The sequence below is a fragment of the Gymnoscopelus braueri genome (assembly GCF_963280865.1).
Source record: "Gymnoscopelus braueri genome assembly, chromosome: 20".
In the NCBI taxonomy this organism is placed as follows: domain Eukaryota; kingdom Metazoa; phylum Chordata; class Actinopteri; order Myctophiformes; family Myctophidae; genus Gymnoscopelus; species Gymnoscopelus braueri.
This window is the reverse complement of record NC_137622.1, coordinates 1,056,859-1,069,941: the sequence shown is the minus strand read 5'-3', so window position 1 is coordinate 1,069,941 and position 13,083 is coordinate 1,056,859. Positions and strand designations below refer to the sequence as shown.

The window sequence follows — 13,083 nt, the reverse complement described above, 5'->3', positions numbered from 1 at the left end:
GTGCCACTCGCGTTCACAATGTCAACGGGTGTGAATTGTCAACATTTTGTCACGGAAGTGACATGCCCATATATGGATACCACTTTTTGGCCTGAACACATATACATACACATATATATATATATATATACACATATATATATATATATATATATATATATATATATATATATATATATATATATATATATATATATATATATATATATATATATATATATACATACACACACACACACACACACACACACACACACGCACACACACAGTATGTATAAACCATCATAGTTTAGGCACATCACTCCCAGCCCTCTCATCCAGTCGGTAGAGTCAGCAGGTCACGTTCCACTTTATGATAACACTTTAATCCCATTTAATTCTGTAATCGCTGATAGTAAATGGCCCTGAAAAAGCCGGGGTGGGTGCCAGGGATTTGAAGTTGCCAGCTATCCTGGGTTTTACATCAAACAGTGGGGGGGCTCAGTGGCGTCACCCCCCCCACCACAGCCCGGGGACAATGAGACTGACACTAGGATCAGCTACCAGCCTCTCTCTTATCATCACCGATATTAGCTCACTTTCTCTCCTTTTCTTCGCCCACTATCTCCAGGTAGGAACGGAGGGTGAGAGAGACAGAGGCAAGGGAGGCGGCCCAGTGCGCCGTCTCGGGTTATTAAGCGATAGAATCAAAGTAATCAAGGAGCTTTTGAATGTGCGTGAGGGGGGGCTTTATACCGCAATACCCTTTTTTTTATTATTGCCTTTTTGAAAATTACAGACCTCTTGTGTGTTACCTAAGAGGTTGGCTGAGCAGGTCCCACACACATTTCATTTTAATTATTATTTCTTGGAGTTTGTTAAGACTTCTAGTACTGCGAGTATCTGTGTTTGGGGAGGTTATATAAACATTGTACAGTATATCATTTCTATCATCCCCTCCGCTACAGTGCTAGCACACCCATATCTCTTTTATGTTCCTCCGCTGTATCTTACTCATCGTTGCTTAGGCGGCTTCTTCCATCAGATAGCAGCTATCTTAGCCTCTGCTCCCTGTCTCCCACTCCTTCCATCTCCCATGGCCAGATTAACCCATTCAATCCCAGACAACGCTTCTAATGTCTTATAAATCGTAACGGTTTTCTAAAAAAAAAAAACGTATGTTGCTATATCAGCGGTATATACTTTTTCATGTCAAGGACCCCCAGAATTATATGTATTTGGCCGCGGACCCCCCATCTGAAAATATTTTGTTCGAGGGACCCCCCAGAAGCAAAGATTTGACAAAAAAAAATCCATAGATATTCATAGATTTGCACAAATTTTCAAGATTTTTCTAAAAGCAGATAATGAGCTTGTAGATCTGCTATTTTTGAATAGCCAAAGTATAAAATAATGGTTATAGCTCAAATCTAAAATGACACAGATGCGTTCCCGGATTGAATGGGTTAAAATATCTGCCACTTGGAATGTTATTTCTCCCCCATCCCCCATTTCGACTATAATCCATAACAAAAGACAAAAACGACTTCCCGGGTTCTCTCAAGCACATTGGGCTGCGAATCCTCCTCCATCCTTTTTCCCAGTCTCTCTCTCTCTCTCTCTCTCTCCGGAGCTTGAAAGAGGGATAAGGAAGGTTTCCAATTCTCCGTGGGAAGGCAATATGGCCACCCTCCATGCATCTACAGGCAGCCCAATGTTGTTGTAATAACCCCCCAGATGCAGCTCTCTCTCCCTGCCTCTTCTTATTCTCGCTCTTTGTTTTATCGCCTCTTCTATGTTTTTTGAAAGTGCCTGGGTTTGGCGGTTTGGCGCAGAACGGCCCAGTCTTTGAACAGCTTGTGTGCCCTGGGCCGCTCCCAGGTGTCATTCATTCAGTCTGTCTCTCTTTACACTGGAGATGAGCTTGCTCCGTTGCCAGTAACTAAGTACATTTACTGGAGTAGTGTATTTATTTATTTGATTCTCTTAGATTTTTTGGATACTTGTGACTTTCACTCCACCAAATTTCAAAGACAGAATATTGTACTTTTGACTCACTTTTGACTGAAAAAAGTATATTAGGCCTACTATGAATTAACCAATTAAGCCCTACTTTATATTCCGGTTATTCTGAATCTACAAGCTCACAAGATGCAACACATTGCGAGCTTGTAGATCGTCTATTTCCGAAGGATTTTGAAGATTTTTTATTCATAATTTGATGAATTATTAATCATCAAAAACTGCAAAGTAATTCATAAATGACGCTGTCAAAGAATCAAGAAATGAAAATACTCAAATAATGCACCTTTTACTTTATTGTACTTAAGTACAGTACTTGAGTAAAGGTACTTAGTAGCTTTCCTCCACTGCTTGTTGCCTGTGAGCACAGACTCTCACAGGAGACCCAGGGGGCTTTCCTGTGCTAGAGAGCCAGGCGGGCAGGAGCACAGTGCACACAATATATGGGTCTGTGTGCAATCGCATAGATGGATCAGATTAGACACACACACACACAGACAGACACTCATAATGTACACATATGTTCGGACGTACACATATCGGACGTACACACACATTCACATACATACGCACACACACACGTGTACACACTGACGGTCATCGCAAGACAAACGGACACACAGTACAGCAAAGTCACAGTGCAGTGCACACATAAGCACATAAACAGTGACACAGACACACACACCCACACACACACACACCTCGGTGAAGAGTTAATGCTTGTGGTAAAATACAGTAAAGACGTATACAAAAATTGCTGACAGTCAATCACAGTCACTCATAGCGCTTGTGTCCGCTAACGCCGCAGTGCTGCTGCTGCGGCGCGCTTTATTGTTTCTTTAACCCATTAAGACCTGAGGTTCCGATTCTACAAAATGTCTTCTAAATCCTTCTGAAAGACTATTGTTGCTTTATCGGTGGCGCTCAAACTTTTTCATGTCAAGTACCCCCAAAATGATGTGTATTTGGCCGCGGACCCCCCTCTCAAAAATATTTTGTTCCAGGGACCCCCAGAAGCAATTTTTTTTGTAAAAAATGTTTAAAAAAAATATATGTATTCAAAGATTTGCACAAATGTTCAAAAATAGCAGATCTACAAGCTCATGGAGCTTGTAGATCTGCTATTTTCGAATAGCCAAAGTATCAAATATGGACAAAGTGGTTACCACAGATGCGTTTCCCGGTGTGAACAGGTTAAACACGCGGCCATAACAATTGATGCTTCCGCGAAACGGTGGATTCGGGGGATGTGATTCAGGAGAGAGCCGAGGCTGGCAGAGAGAGAGAGAGGCGCGCCCCCCATTTATGTCGTAAGGGGGAAGGATAGCCATTGGGGTAATTTATCTGCAGTGCAGCTGTATTGATGGAAAAGTCCTGTGGGTGATAAATCCACAGTGGTTGTTATAGCACAAAATGATAATAGCCCGGGCACTTGCACGCATTCTCCACACAGCATCACAAAACAAAAAAATATATATTACGCATCCCACGCTGGCTCTCCTACAAACATAACGCGCGTCTGATTATCAAAGCGGGTAGGGGTATTATTAGCAACACGGGTAACACTTAGCCTTTAGTATGCAAATTAGCTCTCTTACTGTAGCTGCTTGGGTTGCGTCACGGGAGGGAGCGAGCCAGATCGAGGCAACCGTTGAACTGGATGAACTCCAGTATGGTTTTTCATGTACGGTATTCTATTCGTTCAAAAGGAGCGTTCTGCCTGGTCTGGGCTGTTTAGTTTGACTGCAAATGGTACACTTGACAATACCGCCGAAAGCATCTGGTGGTTTTGTTTAATGTCTGAAGAAGCCGCTGGATCCCGTTCATTTCGGTAATGGGAAAATATATTTTTCTGGGATTTCCTTCAGGATCAGTAAAGTGTCCGTCTGTCTCTTTATTTTTTTTACTACATTTTTATCCCACTATTTTGCAACCCCATTTTTTTCACCCAGCGCCAATTGTCTAAGTAATCCTGGGCGCTACACTCCCTCTGCCGGCCTAGGGAGAGCCCAGAGCCGAGCTTATGCCTCCATCAATGCATGAGAGCTAACAAGCCTTCTTATCACCTGACAGGGGGGAGTTTCCCCGGAAGGACGTAACGCGTGGAAGGAACACGCTATCCCAACCAGTTCCCTTCCCCTCCATCAGGCGCCCCAGCTGACCAGGGGGACCAGGATATAGAGACCAGGATCACTGCATGTTTTTGTGAGGGTACCTACACTAGGAGACACAGGGAAAACATGCAAACTCCACACAGAGAGACCCTTTCACCAACCCCACCAAGGGTATGGGCACTGATGAGGCGGAGGAGAGGACACGCCCCCAGGACGCGAAGGAGAGGACAAGCCCACAGCGTCCCCGGCGGGAATCGAACCCAGGACCTTCTAGCTGTGAGCCGACAGCGCTACCGACAGCGTCACCGTGCCCTTGTCTGTCCTTTTCTATCCAGCTTTCTATCTGTTTATCTACATAGACAGTACGGCAGTAAACAGCATTGGCGTGCATTGCCATGTGTGTACTACAGTCCTTTTCAGAAGGTTATTGAATGTTATTGAGCTTTGGGGTGCAGGCAGTGGGTGAGGCCTAGAGTCACGGTTAGCAGGTTAGAGGCCTGTCACTAGAGCAGGGGCCTTCAACAGGGGGTCCGGGATCCACAGGGGGGTCCTCAGGGTTAGGGGCCCGCCACATCTTTGTGTGATATGATATTTATTTTTTACATTAACCACTTGAACCCTAGCATCCCTTTAGTTAGAACCTTAGCTAAAATTAGCAGATGTGAGCTTGTAGATCGGCTATTTTTGGCAAAGAGGTATGGTGTAGAGGGAAAAAAGAGCAGACCAAGAAAAACAAAAAGTATGTTATATTTTCACGTCACCGTTGTGCGATGAAGTATACAATTGGGCTCGATGTGCATTTTAAAACACGCTTATCTATAGTTCCAATCATCTGAAAAGTAATCCTGTCAACAGAATAATCACTAAGAAAATAATCGATAGTTGCAGTCCTATTCAATCTATCCCATTGAGGCTTGCTACATGGATATTCTTTTGTTTTTGTCGCATTCCTGAGCCAATAATTTGATGACCAGCGGACCGGTAGGCAGCGGTTCCGGTAGGAGACACAAAGGAGAGTCTCCTTTGTGTCTCCTACCGGAACCAATGCCGGTCATCAAATTATTGGCTTAGGAATGCGACAAAAAAAAAGAAGTAATCCATGAATTCAAGTCTCCATGGGGTGACTAATCGAGTAATCAATAGAAAAAAAGTCATTTTGGGGGTGAACTATCCCTTTAAACAACTCATACAGTATACTGTACTACAGCCTTTTGAAGAATCTCCCACAGTCTACAAACCCCCACCTAAAAGGTTTCACTTCAAAGAAGCCTTCTGTCTGTTATTCATAAGAGACAGATGTAAAAATGTATTACGTTCAACCGTCCCCCATATCGTAAACGGCTCATTTTCACAGTGTTGCTATTGTGATCATTTTGTTTTCATAATCGATACCAATTTAAAGTCATCACTGTCCCGTCCAACACACGATAACGTGGAGATTGATTCTTTTTTTTGTTATTGTTCAGACCAAACCAACACACCATACGAAGGCAAAGTGGGACCAATAAAACCAGGATGTTCTTGGTTAATAAAGGGGAAGCGTCGTTAAGTCATTCAATCTGGGAACGCATCTGTGTCATTTTAGGCACCGAGTGCCGCACTATGAGCTTGTAGATCTGCTATTTTTTTTTATCGCTGGGGGTCCTTGAGATGGGGGATCCGCAGACAAATACATAATTTTGGGTGGTCCTCGACATGAAAATTGCTATTATAACATACATTTTTTTTTTTAAACTGTCAGGAGTTAGAAGACATTTGCAGAATCCAGAAGCAAAGATTTGAGTTAAAAAAATTCGCTTTAATATATATATTCAAATATTTGCACCTATTTTCATGATTTTTAAAAAAAAATAGCAGATCTACAAGCTCGTAGCGCGGCACTCGGTGCCGCACAATGAGCTTGTATATCTGCTATTTTTGAATAGCCCAAAGTATTCACCGGTTTCCTAGGCTGTGTGTTTTCCACTTCCTGTCGGATTTCATTGGATATCATTAGTCATCTGACCAGTTTCATTGGATTTCATTGGATCAAATCGACAGGAAGTGGAAAACACACAGGAAGTGGAAAGCCTATAGGAAACAGGTGAATAAAATGATGGTTATAATGACACTATGCGTTCCCGGTCTTAATGGATTAAGCAGGAGCGATATCGCAGAACAAATGAAGCTCTTAGCTATCAGCCTGTTGAAGATAACTCTACGCCCGGCCATGTTACTTCCATTGATCCAGGCCGGAACACAATCGATCGATTGATCATTAAAATAAGCATGCTCTGGTGCATGTGGCCCACCCATCTGACCAAGTGGGCCGCGGGCCGCTTTCACAACTTCGTGTCGTGCTGTGAGCTTGTAGATCGGCTATTTTCACTACACATGAAACAGGTCAGTTCATAATGTACTTTTCCCCTTCCTAGAAATGTACTGGAGTCAAAAGTACAATATCTGTCTTTGAAATGAAGTGGAGAGTACAGTACCAAAGTACAGTACCAAAAATGTACTTAGGTACAGTACTCAAGTAAATGTACTTCGCTATTGTCCAGCCCTAGTCAGCATCAAGCACAAATAAATCAGCACCGCAATCACTAGAATAGATCAGTTCTTTCTAGCTTTTATGTCTGAAACATCTAAGCCTTCAGGTTTATTACATACGTATGAGTGATTGTAGAATTGGGTTTTGAGTGAAAAAAAATAGTTAATATAAAATGAAATTATATGAAATGTTTTGCTGTTGGGGGCACTAAGTATTCCCATTACTTGCATGATGCCTGGTACAGTTCTTTGTGACTCACAATTGTCACATCGAAAGTGTATATGGACATGATGAGATTTGTTGACTCAACGTCAATTCTGTGAGTTATATTTGGTGAGGGAAGACTGTCACTTCAGCAAAAGCACTACATTTCACGCCTTGTTCTGGTTCAGATAGCCTTAGTGAGTAGGGGCTGGAGACCAGTGGTGGAAAGTAATTAAGTACATTTACTCAAGTGCTGAACTTAAGGACAATTTTGAGGTACGTTTACTTTACTTAAAGCCATACTTGGTAAGTACCAAAATAACCTCTGCTGGTCACTATCGTCATTGCAGGTCTTCAGCGGATTCCTGCATTACCCAGAATTCCATTTGTTATCACCGGAAGTCGGAAACGTTTCAAAAAGCGTTATTTTTGTTGTTTTATACTACAGTATCTGCAGATCGTTTCTCTTAGCCAGTGGAGCTTTAGTTACCGTGAGCTGTGCTTTCTTTTGCTGTTGTTTTTCCATCTTCAATTACTATAATGCCATAAAAACAGCGTGAGATTCCTTTTTGTTACTAGCGCGGTAGTTCCGGGACAAACAGGAAACCGGTGCATTTCCGTTTCTATTTTCCGACCGGATGACATGTCATTTTCGCGGGAAAGACGCCACTGTCCACTTTCAATAGAAAATATGTTTATAAAAGGCTTTCGGGGGTGAAATTCATGGAATGGGTGTTGTGAAACATTCGCCACTAAAGATATAAAATCTAACTTTAGTTTTTTTGAAAAAGTTACGAACTATTACTTTAATTATAGAGAAACAAAACTGGATCACTTCTTCCATCAGTGGAAATCAGCAGCACAATCATTACAATCCATCAGTTGTAAGCTTTTATCTGTGGAACAGTGGAACAGTGGGTGTAAATTAATCTGTTGACACACAGTGCTCTGCTTCTGCTTCCTTAGAGGGAGAGACGGGATTTTAGCTCACTGTTGCCGTCGGGCAGAAACCTCGTATATCCAGATTTCAGCTTTTTATGTTGTCGTTTTGTTTGCCCGTAAATTATTGCCCTACTTCGTCATACTATAGTTTCACACAAAAGTAGTAAAAATAGCAGATCTACAAGCTCACAACGTTCCGCAATGTGACGCGGTGTGAGCGTGTAGATCGGATATTTTTCACAATTTCGTAAGAAAGAAAGAATGGGGTCCAAGTGAGTGTGGTTACGTGTGTGTGTGTGGATTTTATAAATATTGATCCAATGAAAAGTATCAACAAGAGGATGTGAATAAACAATAACATAAATAGAATATAGAAAATAGCCTAGATAAAATAAATAAGATGAATTTGGAACATAGGTTCGTTTTACATAAAAGTAAAGGACAGACAGACAGACAGACAGACAGACAGACAGACAGACAGACAGACAGACAGACAGACAGACAGACCAAAGCGCCAATGTGGAGTAGACACAAACCAAACTGCTGAAGCTAGTTTCCATTGTGGTCCACCATGAGACATGCTATTACTGTACAACACCCAACAGACCAGTGGTGTACAGTAACTAAGTACATTTACTCAAGAACTGTACTTAAGTACACTTTTGAGGATTTTTTACTTTACTGGAGTGTTTCCAATTTTCAATACTTTTACTTTTACTCCACTACATTTATTTGAAAACTTTAGTTACTAGTTACTTTGTAGATTTTGATTATTACTACAAAACATGCGTTACCCACTTCAGCCCTATGCAGACTTAGGCTATTTGAAAATAGCCGATCTACAAGCCCACAACGCGTCGCAAATCTGCTATTCTCAAAGCATTATTATACATTCAGAAACTTGTAATGGGGCACTCTGCAAAATTAGTACTTTTAGCACTTGAGTATATTTTAATGCGAATACTTTTGTACTTTTAGTATTTGTCTTCGAGTATATCTACATTGTGGTATTGGTATTTTTTATTTAAGTACAAAACAGGAGTACTTCTTCCACCACTGCAACAGACTATATAACAACCATAAAACACAAAAAAATAAAATAATATTGACACATAGGAGACATACAAGGTTTCCACCCAGAAGCGACGTTTTACCGGTGCAGCTGAGTCAGAGCCGTTTCTCTCCAGCACTTTCCCTCAAAGCCTCACCATCATTGGCCAAATTATTTCAATTATCTTCAGTAAAAGACAAATCCCACGCTGGTGTTCAGCCACCAAAATGAGCTCTGAAAATGTGCCCACCGCTGGGTTTTTTGTCAGCTAGAGTTGTTATAAGTTTTTAACTTAACTTTTTACACTCTGGCGTTCAGGTAGGAGGGGAATTAATGAGACCACAGATAGACATAAGAGCAGAATAAGACAAATTAGGCCCCTGTGTCGTTATTATTGGATGTAGAGGGAGAAAAAAACTACTAAAAACATAACAAATGCACCATGAATAGCCTCATATTGTCGCTGTCAGGTAGAAGCCTAGTCCATATACTGCATATCTTTCTCCATAAATCAATTCTACTGGTTACCCTTCATGTCTGTTGGTGTGAGCGACAACACCAAATATTTAACCATTGTACCCATCCCGTGTCCCTTTTGTGCCCATACTGTAAATGAAGATCTCTGTATCGGTCTGGCAGTCTGTGTCTCTTTTATTCCTATAATATGGAGATCTCTGCATCCGTCTGTCCGTGACCCTTTTATGCCCATATATGGATATCCCTGATTTCAACTGAACTACAGACAAGCACACGCGCATAATTCTTGCGCATTTGTGGTAGGATTTAAAGTATTAACACATTTTTCCCAATAGGCTCTATGCACAGCAGGCATTTTGGAGATAAATTGGGCCTCTTCTTACTTCCTTCACAGGTGTTACCAATGACACTAATGAAGGCTCTGTTCCATTCTGGTCAAACAGAGTCAGGGTGCTGATATTGTGCATGTTGGCTCACTGGAAACACTCTGCTACACCAGTGGGTCTCAAAGTGAGGGACCCTCATGGTTCCTTGAGGGGGTTCCAAATGGCCCCTTGCGGGTGTGTAACTCTGAGAGTGTACAAATTGTACATTTGTACACTCTCAGAGTTATGGGGGTCTGTCAAATGAAAAGGTTTGAGAACCACTGTGCTACACAAAATGGAACAGAGCCTTCATTAGAATCATTGGTAACACCTGTGAAGGAAGTAAGGAAGAGGCCCAATTTCTTTCCAATATGGCTGCCGGGCATAGAGCCTATTTCCTGAAAAGTAACACTTTTGGACAAGGTTTCCACGCGACAGCGACGCTATGTGACTTACGATGCAGAACATACTCAGCCCTCTCTTAAAAAGGTAACAGAAGAAGGAACGTATCCGAGTACAGTCTCGACTGAGAATTAGAGCGGGAGAATGAGATTAGACACAGCAAATTAATAACCAAACCAATTCTGCTTCAAACTATGGCGCCGCTATCGAATTAGATTCCTTTAAAAAAAAGACACAGCCAAGTGATAGCAACAGTCAATGAGGGGATATTGTTAAAGGCAGAGAGAAGCCGATATCTAAATGAACGTTAACGAGCCAAGAATCCAATTCAGCCACTGATTGCCTTAGAACCAGCCATGAACCCTCGGTGGTAAATTTAACTCCTGAGAGCGCGCAAACAGAACCAAAATGGGAGCGGTTCTGTGAACGCCCAGGGACCCAGAAGATTCATGACATAATAGCCACTCATCTATTCATGGTAATTGTGTTTTGTTGCCTTCTATAAGGACCAGTGGACCTTTCATTTCCGGCCCCAGGCATGGGGGGATTCGATAAAGGGGATCAAGAGGTTTGCGGTTATTAGGAACAGGATTAAAAAGGCTACGTCTTCAGTTGGACCCTCCGAGCGGCAGCTTATGACCCAGACCCCTCCTCAACCCCGGCATGGTCCGTCTCCCTTCCCCGTCCCTGCAGCGGTGGTGGAAAGTAACTAGGTACCATCCTCTAGAAGTACCGTACGCGAGTACAATGTCGAGGTGCTTTTACTTTGGTTGAGTATATCAATTTCTTGATGCTTCCTAAAATAAACCATAAAGCATGGTAATAATTAATCAATTATTAAAGGGATAGTTCACCCGAATTTTTTTTTCTTTCTATCGATTAGTCACCCTATGGAGATTTGAATTCATGGATATTTTTTTGTTTTTGTCGCATTCCTATTAAGGAATTAATAATTTGATGCCCAGCGGACCGGTAGGCAGCGGTTCCGGTAGGAGACACAAAGGAGACTCTTTCCCGGAACCGCTGCCATCCAATTATTCTCTTAGGAATGCGACAAAGACAACAAAATATTCAGGAATTCTAGGGGTGACTAATCAATAGAGAAAAAAAAGGCATTTTGGGGGTGAACTATCCCTTTAATCAAAAATATTCTAAATATTAAAAAAACAGCAGATCTACAAGAGTGTCTGTCAGTGGCTGACAAGTGCTTGTGAGCTTGTAGATCGGCCATTTTCAAATAAACTAAATAAAATAGGACATAACTGCTTAATGATCAATAATAAGTAGCCATTAACATAATACATATGAATCTGAAATGGGCATACTGCATAATGAGTACTTTTACTTTTGTTACGTTAAGTATATTTTGATGCAAACACTACTTTGATTCAAGTAGAGTATGCTGTGGTATCGCTACTTTTACTGAAGTCCAAAAGTACTTTCCACCACCACTGGGTCTCCATCTCTCCCCTGGCAGCATCCACTCTGGTTCATTTGGAAGCCTCCATCTTTAAGTCCCCAAACAATGTAAAAGTCAACAGGCCGCGTAAGCCCTCCTGATTACTGCACTGCATCTCCATCAAGCCGAGGAGCCGTTAATGCACTTATCTTATTCTCAGGCTTTTTTTTTATTTTTTTCAATTTCAAGGACCCCCAGTTTGATAGGCATTAGGCTTCCCAGTTTGATAGGCATTTTTTACCTCTGGGAGTGGACCCCAATCTACTCCATTTGGACCCCTTGTGGTCCCGGTTCCGTTTGCCTCAACAATTACTGATTGATACAGAATTACTCAACACCAGTGGTGTAAAGTAACTAAGTACATTTACTCAAGTACTGTACTTAAGTACAATTTTGAGGTACTTTTACTTTACTGGACTATTTCCAATTTTCAGTACTTTTACTTCTACTCCACTACATCTCAGAGGAAAATATTGTACTTTTACTCCACTACAATTATTTGTAAACTTTAGTTACTAGTTACTTTGCAGATATAAATTATTACATTATAAAACATACATTAACCACTTTAGCCCTATTTCATACAGAGGCTATTTGAAAATAGCCGATCTACAAGCTCACAACGCGTCGCGATGCGACGCGTTGTGAGCTTGTAGATCGGCTATTTTCAAACATTTTAGTACTTTTACTTTTGGTACTTAAGGACATTTTGTTACCAATACTTTTACTCAAGTAAATTTTGAATTCTGGACTTGTAACGGAATACCTCTACATTGCAGTATTGATACTTTTACTTAAGTAAAACATTTGAGTAATTTTTCCACCACTGTTCAACACTACCATGCTGGAAAAATATTTTCATTCCAATTATGGAACGTTTTGGACACAGTCCAATTTAAGTCATCGGTTCACAACATACTTGACTACAGACTAGGTATTTTGGATACACTGAATTATGATATCATGGTGGTTCAGGTAGAAACCTTGTTACTTTCCGTTACTTTCTGAGAAAAAAAAAGCAGCTCGGACATTATAAATTATGGAGATAGAAGGTTTCTGCCCGAAATGGGCCATACTATACCCATTATCCCTAAACTTCTTTGCCATTTTTTACTATTTTTAAATAGTTCAACTAGCCGATCTACATCAACACGTTGTGAGCTTGTAGATTGACTATTTGAAAACGTTCAAATAGTCTATTTTGAAAACGTTTGAAAACGTTCAACAAGCTCACAACGCGGTGCGACGCGTTGTGAGCTTGTAGATCGGCTATTTTCAAATAGCCTATGTATAAAATAGGGCTAAAGTGGTTAATGTATGTTTCATACTATCATAATTTATATCTAAAAAGTGACTAGTAACTGAAGTAAAAGTGTAAAAGTATAATATTTGCCTCTGAGATGTAGTGGAGTAGAAGTAAAAGTATTGGAAATTGGAAATACTCAAGTAAAGTACAAATACCTCAAAATTGTACTTAACACATTGAATGCCAAAAACGGTCCGGACCGTTTTTGAGGGTCCAAACGAGAAGTGCCGAA

General features: G+C 41.1%; 1 protein-coding gene across 2 annotated transcripts in view; it reads right to left on the bottom strand.

Annotated features, from left to right (window-relative positions):
- Window positions 1-13,083, bottom strand: part of gria3b (glutamate receptor, ionotropic, AMPA 3b) — a 157,025-nt gene that overhangs the window by 61,984 nt on the left and 81,958 nt on the right. The gene's annotated exons all lie outside the window — the stretch shown is intronic.